The sequence below is a fragment of the Bos indicus genome, chromosome 17 (genome assembly GCF_029378745.1).
Source record: "Bos indicus isolate NIAB-ARS_2022 breed Sahiwal x Tharparkar chromosome 17, NIAB-ARS_B.indTharparkar_mat_pri_1.0, whole genome shotgun sequence".
NCBI lineage: Eukaryota > Metazoa > Chordata > Mammalia > Artiodactyla > Bovidae > Bos > Bos indicus.
In genome coordinates this window covers 68,859,558-68,870,265 of record NC_091776.1, presented here as the reverse complement: position 1 = coordinate 68,870,265, position 10,708 = coordinate 68,859,558, and the positions used below count along the sequence as shown (strand labels likewise).

The window sequence follows — 10,708 nt, the reverse complement described above, 5'->3', positions numbered from 1 at the left end:
TCAAGTCAAGGCTATGTATGGATAGTCATGTATGGATGTGAGAGTTGGACTATAAAGAAAGCTGAGCGCTGAAGAACTGATGCTTTTGAACTGTGGTGCTGGAGAAGACTCTTGAGAGTCCCTTGGACTGCAAGGAGATCCAACCAGTCCATTCTGAAGGAGATCAGCCCTGGGTGTTCTTTGGAAGGAATGATGCTAAAGCTGAAACTCCAATACTGACTCATTGGAAAAGACCCTGATGCTGGGAGGGATTGGGGGCAGGAAGAGCAGGGGACGACAGAGGATGAGATGGCTGGATGGCATCACTGACTCGATGGACGTGAGTTTGGGTAAACTCTGGGAGTTGGTGATGAACAGGTAGGCCTGGCATGCTGCAATTCACGGAGTCGCAAAGAATCGGACACGACTGAGCAACTGAAGTGAACTGAACTGACACACACACACACACACACACACACACACGAATGCATGTAAAACATGAAATTCAGATAAGTGGGTGGACTATATCAATGTTGATTACCTGGTTGAGATATGGCACTATAATTATATAGGGAAAATTGGCAAAAGACAAGGGGCCATTTCTTACAACTGCATGTGAATCTGCAATTATCTCAAAATAAATGTGGTGGGTTTTTTTTTTTTTTTTTTAATTCCTTTGAGTTCTTGGCCCAAGATGGTTCTTTTGAGGGGTAATGGTGCATTTAGCTTTCATTTGCCTACCAGATAACCTTTAGCAGGGCCTGTATGTCAGGTACTGGGCTAAGTGCTCTCCGTAGATGATCTCTTTTAATAGAACCTTCCCTGGTGAGCCAGTGGCTAAGACTCTGCACTCCCAATGTAGGGTGCCCAGGTTTGATCCCTGGTCAGGAAACTAGATTTCACATGCTACAACTAAAAGAACTTGCCTGCCACAACTAAGAAGGCAAATAAATAAATAGTTAAAAAAAAAAAAGAACCTGATGAAGTCAGAAACACTGTTACCATATCTTCATTTATTAGATGAGGAAACTGAGGTTTATCAAAGTCAAGTTATTTGCCTCAATCTATATGATGATTAGGCTTCCCTGGTAACTCAGCTGGTAAAGAATCCACCTGCAATGCAGGAGACCCCAGTTTGATTCCTGAGTTGGAAAGATCCACTGGAGAAGGGATAGACAACCCATTCCAGTATTTTGGCCTGGAGAATTACATGGACTGTATAGTTCATGGGGTCAAGAAGAGTTGGACACAGCTGACCAACTTTCACTCACACGTATAGTGATTAAGAGCCAGGAGCAAAATCAGAGCCTCTGAGTCCAAGACCCACACCCTCAACCTCTGCACAAGTCCTCTTTGATTAGATGCCACGTGGCACTGGTCTTTGGCTTGGTCTGACCTTCAACCTGGGACAAAAGGCTAGATCTTTCCTTTGAATAGCTTCTGGGCATGGCAGTACTACAGTGGAAGGAACATGAGATCCTTCCACTAGATTCCCTGAGACCATTCCACTTCCCAAGACTGAGTCTCAGTCCCAATACCATCACTTGCATGCCGCATGGCCTTAGAAACGTCACTTGGGTCTGAGGTTCCTCCCCCTCAAATCAGAGCTTGTAATTCCAGCCCTGTCGGTGGATCAAATGAAGTAATACATTTCAAAGGGCTTGGGCCGCTCCAAAGGGGGCAGTTATTATTAATAACAGGGCACCATGAAATAAATTCTAAATATAGGCCACTTGCTCATATTTATCTTCTGGCTTGACGGTAAATGTTCTGAGGGCACGGGCTGAGTTTTAACTTTTATTTTCTCCTAACCTCCCCTTATAAAGTGCTCACAAAAATAGCAGGTTTCTAAAAATCCTTGTTAACGGCTATGTCGGTAGAAATGTGATCAGAATGCAAAATGAAAAGTGAAAAATTGAGGGTAAAAATGAAGAACCCTGTTCTTTAACTGCACTCTTCTTATAAATTGTGAAGAGTACAGAGAATAGAAAAACTGGCTTCTGAATATCCCGCCTTAAAACCCCAGGTAACTCTTTGTTTTCAGTTTTGGAAGTGTGGGTTCTGTCTTTTTAGGGGCATGGAAGAATGTGAAATTTGCAAAGCCCTTTGAGGTACAGGATGTTCTTGCTATTTATACCAACAAGGATCTGTGGCTGTTTTTTGGGCAAGGTTTTTCCACATAAAATCAACCTTCCCCACCCCCTCCTTTTCCCAGTTATGACAACCTTGAAAACTCACAAACAAATTCCTCAGCTTTATTACTAATGCCAATAACATGGACTTTTAAAAATGCCTTTCATCTCGACATCTTGAGCAATGTTGCAAACAGTAATTAAACTTCAACACCCTGGTGAAGGAGGCATTAATTATTCAACCCACTTTCCAAACAGGTAAACCCAGAGTTACAAATTAGAGGTCTGGCCATGGGTCACCAGGGATAGAAATAGAGATGAGAACAAAATTAAGAATTCCAGGCCTCTCAGATCTTAGATTCAACAAGGTGTGCATAGTAAGAGGCTGTGGAGATGCCCTCTCAGTGCCCAGTGGAAGAACAGGGCAGATTCAATGATGCTTAAGAAAATGAAGTGGGGGGCAGGGGGTGGCAGAGAGGACTTAAAACCATTCCCTGGCAGTCCAGTGGTTAAGACTCTGAGCCTGTACTACTGCAAGTCGTGCAGGTTTAATCCCGGTGGGGGGAGCTGACATCGTGCATGCCACGTGGCAGAGCCAAAAAAAAAATCTACCTAGAAAAGAAAATAAATGTATTTGATCCGTAAAACATGAAGATAAAGAAGAGTGTGATTAAAATGTGGGATATAGTTCCCTGACTAGGTATTGAACCCAGGCACTGGGAGACCAGTGTTAGCCCCTTGAACACCAGGTAAGTCCCTGTGTCCAGTTTTTGGCTACTATGAACCTTCTATGTACATGTTGTTTGGTGGACCTAAGCATTTATTTCTACGGGAGTATATGGGCTTCCCTGGTGGCTCAGCAGTAAAGAATCCGCCTGCCAATGCAGGAGCTATGGGTTTGATCCCTGGTTCCGGAAGATCTCCTGGAGAAGGAAATGGCAACCCACTCCACTATTCTGCCTGGGAAATCCCATGGACAAAGGAGCCTGGTGGGCTACAAAGTTGCAAGGAGTCAGACAGGACTTATCAGCCAAACAATAACAACTAAAACACGGAGGAGAAGAGTTTTGGTCATAGGATAATCAAATGTTTGGCTTTGGAGAGAGATTCCCAGCAAGTTTTCCAAAGTGGTTGCTATAATCAACTTACTTACCAGTGTGTGCGACAGTCCCAGTAGAAGTATAAAATTTTATATGTCACTGAATTCTTCTTGAAAATTTCATTCATTTCTTTATTGGCTGTGCTGGGTCTTTGTCGCTGTGCGGACTTTTCTGTAGTTGCAGCTAGAAGGGCCTACTCTCCAGCTGTGATGTGTGAGCTCCTCGTTGCAGTGGTTTCTCTTGTTGTGGAGTGCCGTCTCTGCGGGTGCAGGAGCTTCAGGAGTTGTGGGGGAACGTGACGTCACTTGTCAGGAAGTTTAGTAACTACAGTTGTCATCTCCTTGGGTGACTTTGAGTCAGTCACCCCTCTGGACCTCAGTTCCTCTCTCTGGAAGTGAAGCAGATGGATGGGACCATTTCTAAAGTTTCTTTTCGCTTCAAAGGCAGTGATTCCAAGATGAAAAAATGTTGATGCTGTAATGTTTAGTGAAAAGGCAGAAATAGCACGCTCCGTGACTGGGGAAAGTATACTTTCCCAAAGGCATAGACTGGAGAAAAATATACAATGCTTATATTGTTAGGTTGTTGCATATTTATTTTTCTGTTTTTAACAGTATTTAAAAAATTTTGCAGCTGTATGGGTTTTTTAATATTCATCTATTAAAATATTCATCTATACAAATATATGTGACATATTAACAGTACTTGACAATGTTATTAATAACTCATATTAATACATGAATTGTTTTTCTCCTTTTAGATATTATATAAGAACCGAGGCTTCATTCGCTCTGAATAAATTCTAGACTCAAATTTATTAGACACTTTGAAGTCTCATAATATTTATTTAACAAATACTTACTGAGCACCTTCTTTGTGCCAGGCACAGTGCTTTGCCCTGAGGGAATGAACAGGGATGAACTAGAGATGGTCTTTAATGTCTAGGAATTTACCACCTGCTGCAGGAACAAGCCCGTAAACAAACGGGAACCGGGCAATGTGCTAAGGTTTATTTTAGGCAACTTGTGAGCTTACCTCTCTCACTAGGTTTGGGTAACTAAAGAAAGCTTCCTGGAGGAGATGACCCTCAGCTGACACCTGAAAGATGATTTAAAGTAAGCCAGGTAATAGGGAAACAGAAGCGGGGGCCAGCTGGAGCATAGGCGTGGGAGCACCATGGAGCGGCAGGAGTCTCAGTGGTGAGGAGTCTTGGGACACAGTGAGACAAGGGTGAAGAGGCTTGAATTCCCCACAGGGGTCCTTGAACTGCCAGGAGAAGCGCCTGAAAAATACGAAGCCAAGGGACTTCCCTGATGGTCCAGTAGTTAGGATTCCGTGCTCTCGCTGCTGAGCTCAGTTCGATCCCTGCTTGGAGAACTAGGATCTCACAAGTCTTGCAATGCAGCCAAAAAAAAAAAGAGAGAGAGAGAGAGAGAAAGAAGCCGAGGAGTGACACAATCAGATGGGGGCTAACCTGTAACTGTTAGCCCTGTCCCCAAGTCCCCTGGTATACCTGACCGTAAACTGAGATATCGCCAGATGTGTATAAACTGGGCTGCCTCCGTGCCCTGCCGGCATTGCTCTGGGTTTTGGTCGGGGAGCTAGAAGACTTGTCAAAAAGCAAGTCATATGGGGCCTGCGGGCCTTTTTGACAACCAAGAGCAATGTTTGAGCCCTGGAGGGATGGCTGAGGGTCCTGCCAGGAGGGATGCACAGTAGATGTGTGGGTGGTGGCCAGAAGGGTGAGAGATTGAGGAATTCATCCCAACAGAGTCAGAGAGTGTCCAAGGGCATCAGTGGAGGAAACCAGGCCCAGAGAGCAGGGAGCAGAGACCCACTGTGGCATGTTGTCTACAGCCAGGTGGGACAGGGGGCAGGCTGCTAGAGGAAAGGAGACAGCCCTTTCCGTGGGTCCCTCTCACCATCTCTGCAAAGGCTCCTTTATGCCTTGTCACTGGCGGGCCACCTCAACTGAGCACTCAATCCCCAGTGGAGCTGAGGGCACGTCGGTCAGAATCCCAGGGTGCAGCTGGAAGCAGGGCAGCCTTCCCAGTTTGGCTGATGACATCTTGATCAAGTTCTCAAGCCTGCGGTCAGCCCCTAACAGATTCTCTGGGCAGGGGTTCATCTTGGGCCACTCCTGCACCTGCCTGCCCACCCAGGGCACAGCAGCTGGCAGACCACAGCCTCCTGCCAAGAAAGGCCTGGAACTCACTAGGTCCCAAGAGGCTTGACTTGCAGCCTCGAGAGCAGTGTCCTCTGAGCACGGCCCCCAGTCAACAGATGGCAGGGCAATTTAAAAATACAAAAACTTGCTTTCATTTTCACATGCTGTCTAAAAAAGTATAAAGACTTATAGCTACATCTCAGGCTAACTAAAATCTTTATCCAGGGTTCCCCCAAGATAGAGTTTGATATAAAGGCTTCTGTATGGAGAGTTTATTTAGGATGTGGCTCCAGGGAGCAGGAGAGAAGGACAGGCAAGGAGCAGGAGCCAGAGGGAGGTGGGCCAAGGGTTGACCTGATGTGGGTGATTCATGACTCCTTGGGATCGTCAGAGACACCTTAGGAAACATATCTGGGAAACAATCCTTCTGAGGAATAAAGGGGGAAGTATCTGATCATCAGCTCTGAGTCCCATTGGTCAAGGATTGCCTCACAAGCATTAACATTCCACACTTCCTGGTTACACAGGGTGAGTACTGGGCCTGACAGGTAACCTGTCCCTGGCGGCCCAGGGAGAGGTGGGGCATTGTCAACTCTCACCTGAGACCACCTAGCGCTAGTTGGAATAAACGGTCAGTTCTGGGACTTCACGGGTGGAATCCGCCTGCTTGTGCAGGAGACGCTGGTTTGATCCTTGGTCTGGGAAGATTCCACGTGTCTAGGAGCAACTAAGCCTATGCATCTCAGCTACTGAAGCCCGAAGCACCTGGAGCCTGTGCTCCATGACAAAGAAGCCACCACAGTGAGAAGCCGCACATTACAAATAGACAGCAGCCCCTGCTCACTGCAACCAGAGAAAGTCATGTGCAGCAATTAAGACCCAGCACAGCCAAAAATTAAATAAGTATTTTAAAAAAGGGTGAGCTCTGTGTAATCGAAGTGGTACACAGAGGTGTCTGATACACTCTAGACATTCTAACATGCCCCTGTCCACCCCCATGGCCCTCTCTTGACCTCATGCAATGGACATCTTTCACTCTTGCCTGCCTAGCATCCATTTCTAACCTAGTTGTTGCACCCCTCTTTGGGCATTAGGAAACCCAGCTTCCCCCAATTTCAGTCCCTGTAGTTGGGTGAGACTGACTTCCCCTCCCTCCCCATGCCCTCAACTCCAAGGGTTGGCCAAGTCCCAGATCCAGCCAATCAGCTAATCTGTTCCCCCGTCCACTAGAATGACCGGTTCTGGAAGGTTCCCTGGATCCAGTTGGTACAAGATCTTCCTTTTATCATTTGGATATCTCCACAGCCATATATTAACACTAGGAAAGGTGATTATATTCCAAGTTTCCGGCATGGGACGTGATGAGCTTATACCAACCAGCACACACAGTCTACTGGATGTAGATGCTAATTTCAGAGTACGTTTGTGACCTAAGTGGCCCAGCCAGGCTGGATCTCAGGACTCTGGCTTGGAATGCAGAAACAGATGTGTCCTTTTGGATGGGAAGTGTATAAGGAGGCCCGGGACTTCCCTGGCAGTCCAGTGTTTGGGACTCTGTGCTTCCACCTCAGGGGTCATGGGTTCGATCCGTAAGAGGGGAACTAAGATCCCACAGGCCACATGGTTTTGCCGATTGTAAAAAAAAAAATGACCATGATGCTGATGACTGCTGAAAGTCTTCCTAGGGTGCAAACGTGAACATATCAGAAGAAGTCCTCACAGTACATGGCAGAGCAAAAAGACAGACAGAACTGGTCCCTGAGAATGAGGACATGGGTGAGTTGTGGAATCAACCGAACCTGAAAATCAGCCTCCTTATGGGATTCCAGTTATGGGAACCAGTCACTCCTCTTCACTGTTCAAGTCTGGTTAAGGTGGATGTTCTGTTCCCTGCAGCTGAACACAATCCTGAGACCCAGAGTTGTGGTGGTTTAGTCACTTCAGTCGTGTCCGACTCTGTGACCCCCTGGACTGTAGCCCACCAGGCTCTTATGTCTGTGAGACTGCCCAGGCAAGAACACTGGAGGGAGTTGCCATTTCTGTCTCCAGGGGATCTTCCCAACCCAGGGATCAAACCTGCATCTCCTGCCATGCAGGCAGATTCTTTACTGACTGAGCCCGCTGGGAAGCACTCAACCGAGACCCGGACTCAGGCATGAAAGAGAACTGTCGCTTCTTGAAACAGCAAAGTCCCAGGGTGGAGACACTCTGAACAAGTGGAGACTTCACACCTGTCATCTCGATTGACCATCATATTTCATCCTGGTAACTATTACCAGGATCCCCACTGAATTAAAAAAAAAAAAAAAAAAACTCAAGTAAAAGCACTAACTTAAAACAGTGGCTTTTTAATGGGAGCAGCTTTGCCCCCCAGGGGACACTTAATGACTGGAGACTTTTTAGTTGCCACAACTGGGGGCAGGGGAAGATATGCACTGGCATCTAGTGGGCAGAGGCCAGGAATGCCACGCCACAGCCTACAACGCACACAAGAGTCCACAACAAAGAGGTCTCTGGGCCAAAATGTCAGTAGGGCTGAGGTTGAGAAATCCTGCTTGATTAACCGAGGGCCACCTAGGTGCTCGACTCAGAACCAAATCTAAAGGGCTGCACCAAATGCAGCCGGGCCCACCGTGGACGCACAGTGCAGCCCAGTCCGGGAGCCTGTCAGGGTCGCCACAGGGAAGACACGGGAGATCGAGGGGCCTGAGAGCCAGAGGAAGCGGAGCCCAGCCACTTCTGAGGGCACCATGAGCTTGTACCAGCTTCACGCTCGGTCAGATGCGTTCCAGGGCGAGCCCCTTGCAGATTCCTGCATAATTTCTTGGCCCTGGTGGCCTGTGCTTCAGGGGACCTGGGGAGGTCTGTGGCTCCATGCCCAGGGTCCCAACTCCATTTCTACCTGTTTGTCTGGCATTTGCTGTACAAAATTGGAAATTAATAATTCATCTCACAGGATGAATAATTCAACAGAGGGGACAAAGTGTTGCCGGCAACGTTTGGCATCACAGAAACAGACTGTATTGCCTTCAAAAGGGAGAAGGAAAAGGAGATTCTACAGCCAAGCTGGTGTCTGGACCCAAGTGACTCTGATGCTAGACAACTGAAATGAGCCCTCCTTGGAGGTGTGTGGAAATGATGAGGACAATGGGGCTCCCAGAAGGGAATCTGGGATCCTATCCTTCTCCCTCGATCACTTCCAGCCTCTTAAACCTTTATGGCTCATTACAGCCCAGCTTTATTGGCACCTATTCCAGGAAACCTTCCATAATACCCTCAACCAACTAAAGCAAAAAATGCATTTCTCTCTGATCCCATATGTTAGTTACTTAGCCCTGACCTCTACTAACCTCACAGTCTCGCACTAAACCATCTTTCTGCTGCCAGAGATTCTAGAGGCGTGGAATGGGTTTTCTAGTGTGAAGGGAAAAAGAGGTTCAACAGAGAGCTAGTGTGACTGACTCTTAGCATTTCAGGATTGTGCTCATTTGAGGTTCAGATAAAACCTGGCAGCCCTTCTACTGAAAAAAAAAACAAACAAACAAACTCCCCAATATATCCACAGACATTTCAGGGAATGCAGAGGTCCTGGAGCCCCTTCACTGACTCAGGTTTAGAATTCCTGCCTCACAAGGAGCCTTCCCTGAAGGAGGGGCTATAATTGTCCAGAATGTGGAACACAGCAGAGTCCCCCAGCCTTGCAAGTGCCTTGAAATGGCCATGTCCCACATGCCAAGGTACTTGAAGAGAGTGAATAATCAACAAGGAGCTATTAGAAGCTTTCGTGTGACACTGGGCAAGTCATTGCCCATCTCTGAGCCACAGTTTGTTTACTTGGAATTAGAAGAGTCGGTCTAGATTATCTTGGCTCTCTGATTCAGTCATTTATCAAACAAATATTTTTAGGTGCCAGGTACCTAGCTGAGAACTGGGAATAAGGTTAGCGAACAAACAGATGAGGTTCCTAACTTGTCAAGACACATAGTCTAATGAGGAGGCAGTCACTGATTAAATGATCACACAAAAAAATGATGAGTTGTGATCAGTGCTACACAGGGGAAGTGCAGGGAGCTAGGTAGGAGTGTATATGTCGGGGGAATGATTAGAACTTGGAGAAAGAAGAGATGAAGACTTCACCTTGATGAGGAGAGCATCGGGGGTAGTTCAGGCTGAGGAATCAGCATGGATAGGGCCCTGAAGTGTGAGCACTTCAGGGGCACTTAAGGAGTTGGAAGATCAGGTGCTAAATTTGAAACCATACAGAGAAAGTTAGCCTGGCCCCTGTGCAGGGATGATGTGCAAATTCATGAAGTGCTCCATATTTTTGACAGATATACACTATTGATGGGCTTCCCAGGTGGCTCAGTGGTGAAGAATCCTCCTGCCACTGCAAGAGACTCAGGAGACAAGGGTTCAATCCCTGGGTTGAGAAGATCCCCCTGGAGGAGGAAATGGCAACCCACTCCAGTATTCTTGCCCCTGGGAAATCCCGTGAACAGAGGAGCCTGGTGGGCTGCAGTCCATTGGGTGGCAGGCCCTGGATGGCAAAGAGTAGGGCATGACTGAGCACGCACGAGTTCACACTGCTTAGTCTGTACGAAATTGATAACTAATGAGAACCTACTGTATAGCTCAGAGAACTATGCCGAACAATGCTCTGTGGTGACCTAAGTGGGAAAGAAATCCAAAAAAAGAGAGGGTATATTATATATATATATATACACACACACACATATATGACTTACTATGCTATATGGTAGAAATTAACACAATATTATAAAGCAGCTATATGCCAATAAAAATTTGAAAAAAAAAAAAAAAAAGAAATTAGAAGCTCTGAATGGCTTCATTCTGGAGTCTGCTGGGGACTATGCAGCCCAGGGAGTAAACATCCAGGAACATGAGAAGGCAGAGTCCCTCTCTTTTCATGATAGCCAAGGCATATCTTCCAGTAACTTCTTTTGATGCTCTCCCAAAGACAGCTAAAGAGCTGGCACTATTTCACTGCATTGAAACTTCAGGTTTATTGGTTAAAAACATTAAGTACTAAACTTTCCCATCACCAGAGTAACTGAAGGTGTCTTTTGAAAGCCCTTCGTCTCGTATCTTACATTAAAAGTATGAGATGCTACCAAATAAAAAATGTTTAATTTTATTTCCTTATTTTTTGGCCATGCCATGGCATACGTGCCATGAACCAAACCCATGCCCTTGCAGTGGAAGCATGGAGTCCTAACCATTGGACTGCCAGAGAACCCCCCCAAAACATTTAATCTTAAAGTGAAGCAAAAATCCCCCAGCCCAGCCCTTGCTGCAATTTAAACTATGTC

General features: G+C 46.4%; 1 long non-coding RNA gene and 1 other non-coding gene across 2 annotated transcripts; one reads left to right on the top strand and one right to left on the bottom strand.

The window, feature by feature from the left end:
- Positions 1 to 2,210: 2,210 nt before the first annotated feature.
- On the bottom strand, positions 2,211 to 6,330 carry LOC139176775 (uncharacterized). The gene is made up of 3 exons (XR_011561228.1): positions 4,247 to 6,330; positions 3,265 to 3,599; positions 2,211 to 2,723 (listed from the first exon to the last, which is right to left on the bottom strand). It is a non-coding gene; the product is annotated as an uncharacterized lncRNA (long non-coding RNA).
- A 3,264-nt stretch (positions 6,331 to 9,594) lies between these two features.
- LOC139176900 (U6 spliceosomal RNA) lies at positions 9,595 to 9,704 on the top strand. Its single transcript, XR_011561369.1, has one exon. It is a non-coding gene; the product is annotated as a U6 spliceosomal RNA (small nuclear RNA).
- Positions 9,705 to 10,708: the final 1,004 nt, after the last annotated feature.